Source organism: Dipodomys merriami, unplaced genomic scaffold (assembly GCF_024711535.1).
Source record: "Dipodomys merriami isolate MVZ:Mamm:240054 unplaced genomic scaffold, mDipMer1.0.p SCAF_16, whole genome shotgun sequence".
NCBI lineage: Eukaryota > Metazoa > Chordata > Mammalia > Rodentia > Heteromyidae > Dipodomys > Dipodomys merriami.
The window spans coordinates 31,940,001-31,947,009 of NW_027202937.1; positions in this window are offsets into that span (position 1 = coordinate 31,940,001).

A 7,009-nucleotide genomic window follows, 5' to 3' on the forward strand; every position below is an offset into this window, starting at 1 on the left:
TGCCTGTCATGGGTAGCTCAGTGACAGATTGGGTTGAACCTAGCTCTTCAATGAGGGATTCTTCTTCTTTTTACTTTTTTCTTTTCTTTTCTTTTTTTGGTCAGTCATGGGGCTTGAACTCTGGGCCTGGGAGCTGTCCCTCAGCTCTTCAACTCAAGGCGAGTGCTCTACTGCTTGAGCCACAGCGCCACTTCTGGTTTTCTAGTGGTTTACTGGAGATAAGAGTCTCACGGAGTTTCCTGCCCAGTCTGGTTTTGAACTGTGATCCTCAGATCTCAGCCTCCTGAGTAGCTAGGATTACAGGCTTGAGCCACCTGCGCCCAGCTCTTCCTCTTTTTTTTTTTTAAATGCCAATCCTGAGAGCCTTTTTGCTCTCTACCACTTACATCACAGCCCAATTCCAACTTCTTTGGTAGTTATTAATAAAGGTCTCATGGACATTTCTGTTTGTGCTGGCTTCAAACTCAGATCTGCCTCCTGAGTAGCTAGGATTATAGATGTGAGCCACAGGAGCCCAGTTCAATGATCAATTTTTTGCCCCTCTTGAATTTTGTACTATGCAAGCAATATTTGTTCAAAAAGCAAAGCTAAAGGGGGGAACCAATGCAACAGCAATATACACAGATAATATGTTAGAAATGATCTGTACAAATTGGAAGTGGGGAGGAGGGAAAGTAGGAGAAAAATGAGGGAAGGGGTAACAAATTTGATGAGAAATGTACTTATTAATTTACTTATGTCATGGTAACCCCTCTGTACATTACCTTGACAATAAAAAAAAAAAAGCAAAGCTAGGACTGGAAACATAGCTCAACAGTAGAGTACTTGCCTAGCAAATACAAGATGTGGAGTAATAAATAAAATTATTAAACAATATTAGCACATGAGAATTATACCCCAAAATCAATATTCAATTGATTAGAAATGAGACTTTTCCAATTCTCTTTGACTTGGAAGACAGACTGGATTCCATGTGTGAGGCGGGCCTGGATATTGCTATGTCCGGAGAGAAGGGCAGTCAGCCACAGCACTTTACCAAAACTAGCCGGTTCAGTGCCATGGACACCAGCTGGGAGGAGGAATCTTGACCAACTGATCAACTTTTGCCTGGTGGTGGCCACGAGCCATAAGTGTCCCTTCCAAGAAGACATGGCTGGAGCATGACATCACCTTTCCTCACTATTGTCCTACTGACCTCCTCTTCTTAAAGCAAAGGTGCTTTGGGACTAAGAAGAGGATCCTCCCTCACAACCTTCATGCACTGTGGTCTATCCTATTTCATCTCCTTCTGGGCACATAGCAAAAAACTAAAAAAGTACTGTATGTCCCTTCATGAAAAACATCTCCTGGGATGGGTGGTTGATATATTCACATGGCCCACATTTCAGTTAAGCCTTGGATTTCCAGTGAAGACATTTCTATTTCTTTTGCTCATTTCATGGGTTTCCAATAAATTATTGGCTGCTTATGTCAAGTTTTCACTTGCCAACCAAAAAAAAAAAATGAGGAAAGTGCAATATAGTCACTTTTTTATACTAACTTACTGAATTTTGAGGTGTGACACCAAATAGCACTGATACCAATGGTATTTCCAGTACTATTAATTTAATGAATCCCTTCTTTACAATTCCTATATTGTTGGAATCATATGAATCATGACTTGACTTTTCCTGCTTACAGGGAGTCATGACTTATTTAGGGGACAGTTTTTTCTTTTGTAAATTAATAGAAAGGGAACCATTAGGATATTTGAGCATCCACTCAAGATGGTTTCATTTGCCTGTGCCACAGAAGAGGGATTTGTTCCCTATCTTACTATCTATGAGACCAAAATCATCCCCTGGACTGTGGCTATCGTCATTCTTTGCTACCCCGTGCCCAAAACAGACAGAACAACAATCAATACATTTTAATACGTGATCAGACAGGTCTTACATTCATAAGTGAGTGGACCGTTGGGAGGTGGTGGAAATTGGAAGATAGGGCCTTACTGGAAGAAGTGGGCCTCTGGGGTATGTCTTTGAAGAATACATTTGGTTCCAAGTCTCTCGGCCTGAATCACTGTCTTAGCTGGTATGAGATGAACCAGCTTGCCCATCCCATGCCACCATCATGAGGCTCTGTTTCACCACGTGCACCCAGAAACAACAGAGCCAAAGGACCAAAATAAATACCTTCTCTTTTAGGTGATATGTTAGATATTTTGTCTCAGTTAATCTAAAGTATCTTAATATACCATTCACACTTTTTAATCAGAGGCAACATTTACTGAGAGTAAACCTCTCTCTTGTGAGATTATTTCTGGAGTATATATAGAAAATGAGCTTCAAAACATTAATATTGGCCACAAATGTAATAGACTCACATGCCTTAAAAGCATGTGCTTGTGTTTGTTTAGAATTTGCATAAAATGTTGCATGGGCCAGGCATAATGGCACACACCTGCAATCCCAGTACTTGAGGATCACAAGTTTGGAGTCAGTCTGAAATACATTGTGAATCCTTGTCTCAAAAACACAAGATCTGATGAAGTAGCTCAGTGATAGAGTACTTTGCTTAGCCCTTGCAAGACATTTGTGGCTAGGTTCCACCCATAGCACTGGAAAAATGATAAAACATACATGTGTGTATATATGTTATTATTTCTTTGTTGCTTTGTATGTCCCTCCCCCACAGTATAACCCCTGCTTTCACTGTATTTGATGTCGGTATAATTTATGGAGGGGAAGGGGAAAAACAAGTCGTTTAAATAAGGATACAAGTGGACCCGTTGCAACAATGAGAAGTACAAGTTGTCATGTCAAAAAAGAACTTTACAACTTTGGTGGGGGGGGGAGGATTGAGTGGGGGGACAGGGGAGGTTGGGAAGGGATGGGAAGGGGAAACAAAGGAGGAGGCTACAATGCTTGATAAGAAATGTACTCACTACCTTGCCCATGTAATTGTAACCCTTCTGTACAGTATTTTCACAATAAAAAAAAAAAACAAAAAAAAAAACAAAAAAACACTAGAAGCTAGTCAATGTTGAGGTCGGGGTCAGATGGGTAAAGGAATGGTAGTGAAACGTTCTGCTAAAAACCTTCAATATTGGGGCATGCGAATATATTAGCCACCTATCCCCAGGAGCCTTGTGCCTGTCAGAAAATGTTTTTCATGAAGGGTCACACACTACTTTTTTAGTTTTTCACTATATGCCCAGCAAGAGATGAAACAAGATAGACTACAGTGCATAGATTAAGTGTGCATAACCTTGTTTTCTCATTTCTGTAACTGATGCTTTCCTATTTCATGCCCATAGTGGCCTGGACTGCCCCTCCAAGAGTCAGCCAATTCTTATACATAGTAAGAGACTTATTTGCTAGCTCAGATTTTTCACACAAGCCAACATATCTAGGGCCCACACCCCTAGAAATCTCCCTTATTGGTGCCTATACTTTGGGTGACTATCCATCTTCCCTAGTCAGCCCAGAGTCCAGTACCAGGCACTAGGGGTAGCCCTGTTCCCTAGAGATCATGAAAGCTGTTGATCAATATGGGGTTGGGGAAAAGGACACAGAAGCAGGCTCTGCTGGCTGTTGGGTACTAGTGGGAAGGGTTGAGCTAGCAAGAATGAATGAGATGAGTGTGGCCAAAGACTGTTTGCAGGTATGAAAATAGAAGAATGAAGCCTGTTGAAATTGTTGTGGGAAGGGGGAGGGGAGAGTGATAGAGTGGGATTCATTAGATTATATACATGTATGGAAATGTCACAATGACCCCTCTCCCTTGTGGAACTATTATATGCTAATAGTAAGTGCTTGGGATGTAACAGATGCCCACCTAAATGAAAGCCAAAAATGTGTTGTATCCTCTTAACTCAGGAACAAGACAAGGATGCCCCTCTCTCCACTTCTCTTCAATCTAGTATTAGAATGCCTAGCTACAGCAATAAGACAAGATGCAGACAAAAGGGGATCCAAATAGGGAAAGAAGAAATAAAACTCTCCCTCTTTGCAGATGACATGATCTTGTATTTAAAGAATCCCATAGACTCCACTCCCAAATTACTCAAGCTGATTCAAAACTTTGGCAAAGTAGCAGGTTATAAAATTAACCCCCCAAAATCAATGGCTTTTCTGTATGCCAACAATGAGAAAAGTGTGGCTGAAATTAGGAAAGCAACTCCATTTGTAATAGCCCCACAAAAAATAAAATACCTAGGAATTAACTTAACTAAAGAAGTGAAGGACCTCTATGATGAAAACTTTAAAATCTTAAAAAAGGAAATCAACACAGAACTTAAAAAATGGCAAAACCTCCCATGCTCCTGGATTGGAAAGATTAACATCGTGAAAATGGCAATACTTCCCAAGGCTATCTACAAATTCAACGCAATACCTATCAAAATTCCAACCTCATTCTTCAAGGAAATAGAAGAGGCAATCCAAAAATTCATATGGAACAATAAAAGACCCCGAATAGCAAAAACGCTCCTCAATGGAAAGAACACTGCTGGAGGAATATCAATACCAAACTTCAAACTCTACTATAAAGCCATAGTAATCAAAACAGCTTGGTATTGGCATAAGAACAGACCTCAGGACCAATGGAATAGAATTGAAAACCCAGAAATGAACCTACAGACCTATAGCCATCTAATCTTCGATAAGGGAGCTAAAACAATAGAATGGAAGAAAGAGAACCTCTTCAGTAAATGGTGCTGGCAAAATTGGTTAACTACATGTAGAAAACTTAAGCTAGATCCTTATATATCACCCTGCACCAGAATCAACTCCAAATGGAACAAAGACCTTGAAGTCAAAGCAGACACTCTGAAAACATTACAGGATGGAATAGGAGAAACCCTAGGTCTCCTTGGCTCAGGCCGAAATTTTCTGAATAGAGACCCGGAAACACAACAAATCAAAGAAAGGTTGGACAAATGGGATTGCATAAAGTTGCAGAGCTTCTGCAGGGCAAATGACATAGCTAGCAAGATCAATAGAAAGCCCACCGATTGGGAGAAGATCTTTACTAGCCATACAATGGACAAGGGTCTCATATCTAAAATATACTTGGAACTCAAAAAATTAAACCCCCAACAACAAATCCTCAAAGAAACAACTGCCCAATAAATAAGTGGGCTAAAGACTTAAAGAGAAACTTCTCTGAAGAAGAAAGAAGGATGGCCAATAGACACATGAAGAAATGTTCAACATCCCTAGCCATAAAAGAAATGCAAATCAAAACAACATTGAGATACCACCTCACTCCAGTTAGAACGGCAAAAATCAAGAACTCTAACAACAACAGATGCTGGAGGGGATGTGGACAGAAAGGAACCTTACTTCATTGTTGGTGGGAATGTAAACTTGTTCAACCACTTTGGAAAGCAGTATGGAGGTTCCTCAAAAGACTTCACATAGAACTCCCCTATGACCCAGCAATCCCACTTTTGGGCATTTACCCAAATGTTTACAAACAAGACCACACTAAAGCTACCAGCACAACTATGTTTATTGCAGCATTATTTACCATAGCTAAGATATGGAACCAACCCAGATGCCCCTCAGTAGATGAATGGATCAAGAAAATGTGGTATATATACACAATGGAATTCTATGCCTCCATCAGAAAGAATGACATTGCCCCATTTGTTAGGAAATGGAAAAACTTGGAAAAAATTATATTAAGTGAAGTAAGCCAGGCCCAAAGAAACATGGGTCCCATGGTTTCCCTTATTTGTAATATCTAGTATATGTATGAGTCAAGCGGAAAAGGTCAGATAATGTGATGTCAGGAAAATGAACCCTTAGATGTGTATTTTAATGTTTTTTTCTTTCATGCATGTGTTTCTAACGCATTTATAAGATTATCTTTGTTGCTTTGTATGTCCCTCCCCCACAGTATAACCCCTGCTTTCACTATATTTGATGTCAGTATAACTTGTGGAGGAGATGGGGAAAAACCAGTTGTTTAAGGATACAGTTGTTTAAGGATAAGGACCTGTTGCAACAATGAGAAGTACAAGTTGTCATGTCCAAAACAAGCTTTACAACGTCGGTGCGGGGGGGGGGGGGGGGGAGGGGAAGGGGGGGAAGGAGAAGGATTGGGATTGGGGGGGAGGGGGGAGGCTGGGAAGGGATGTGAAGGGTAAACAAAGGAGGAGGCTGCAATGCTTGGTAAGAAATGTACGCATTATCCTGCCCATGTAATTGTAACTCCTCTGTACAGTATGTTCACAAATAAAATAAAATTTAAAAAAAATGTGTTGTATGCCCAAGCGGAGAAATTGGTGAAGGTTAGAACATGTTGCTCAGGGCTACACAGCTACCAACACTTTGAACATATTTCTACTGGTAAGGGCTGTCCAGGAGAACTACGTGCTTGCTACAGCCTGCTCAGTCACCCAGTGGCATGTCCTCATCTTGCTAAACAAAATGAGGGCCCTTATTGGATGGTAGCCATCAAAGGGTAGGTTCAGGTCATGATCAGATCACATTTTACCCCTTTACTTTAAGCCTCCTAGGAGGAAATCAGCATCTATTTGCAAAACAGTCAAAGAAGGGATGATTCCACGGTCTGTAAACGGGAAGTACAAAAAGTTCTTTTCAAATAGGAAAATCAAGTGACTTAAATGATTCAATTCACATGAAGTCAAGATATTTAGGTCCTATTCAAAAGTGAAATCTAGCTACTCCAAATCCACACTGCCAAGTAGAACAATCTGCTGAACAGTAGTACCTGCACGTAGTGCATAAGCTCTCCATTTTGCCACACTTAAATATTCATCTGTTTTTAAGAGTGCTTTCCAACATGAAGAATGGGACCAGAAGACAGATTTTCCAGAAAAAGATGGAAACTAGAGAATGGGTTGATGTTTGGAAAGACTGATAAAAATCACCAAAGCTTCTTCAGGGAAGGCAAGAGGCTCAGGGTGCCACAGCAGGGTCTTGACAGAGAAATTCAAGGAGAACAAGGGCAGGAGCTAAAGAAGCTGCTATCATAGTGGTCAGACACTGGGAAGGGA